Source organism: Eimeria mitis, genomic scaffold (assembly GCF_000499745.2).
Source record: "Eimeria mitis Houghton genomic scaffold, Emh_scaff3632, whole genome shotgun sequence".
Taxonomy (NCBI): domain Eukaryota; phylum Apicomplexa; class Conoidasida; order Eucoccidiorida; family Eimeriidae; genus Eimeria; species Eimeria mitis.
The window spans coordinates 612-1092 of record NW_013571974.1 but is presented as its reverse complement, the minus strand read 5'-3'; the positions used below and the strand labels follow the sequence as shown (position 1 = coordinate 1092).

The 481-nt window shown below is 57.0% G+C and overlaps 1 protein-coding gene across 1 annotated transcript in view; it reads right to left on the bottom strand.

Moving 5' to 3' along the window:
• The window catches only part of EMH_0068000 (uncharacterized protein), a gene marked incomplete at both ends in the record, with an annotated part of 3381 nt that overhangs the window by 2376 nt on the left and 524 nt on the right, over positions 1-481 (bottom strand). The gene's annotated exons all lie outside the window — the stretch shown is intronic.

Below are 481 nucleotides of genomic sequence, written 5' to 3'. Positions count from 1 at the left end.
CATGTGCTGCAGCAGCAGCAGCAGCAGCAGCGAGGGGTGAGCAGGGAAGCTGTGGGGGGTTGAGAATAGAAACTGCTGCTGCTGCTGCTGCTGCTGTTGCTGCTGCTGCTGCTGCTGCAGCAGCACAGGCAGCAGAGAAACCCCAAAGAGCAGCAGCTGCTCAGCCTTCCGCTGCAGCATCCATCTTGCTTCTCGCCACAACCCTGCTTCTTCTGCTGCTGCTTCGAGGTGTTTTTGCTGCTGCTGCTGCTGCTGCTGCTGTTGTCTAGCAGCCCCTGCAGCAGCAGCAGCAGCAGCAGCAGCATCTGCATGTTGCATATATATACAAGCAGCTTTAAGGGCCCATACAGCCCGATGAAATAAACTAATAGGTGAGGGCACAGCACAGGGGCCCCCAAGCTGCAGCATGAGCTGTATATACACCACAGATGCAGCACCCATCGCCCCCACTTCCATATCTCCTTGTCTTGCTGCTGGCGCT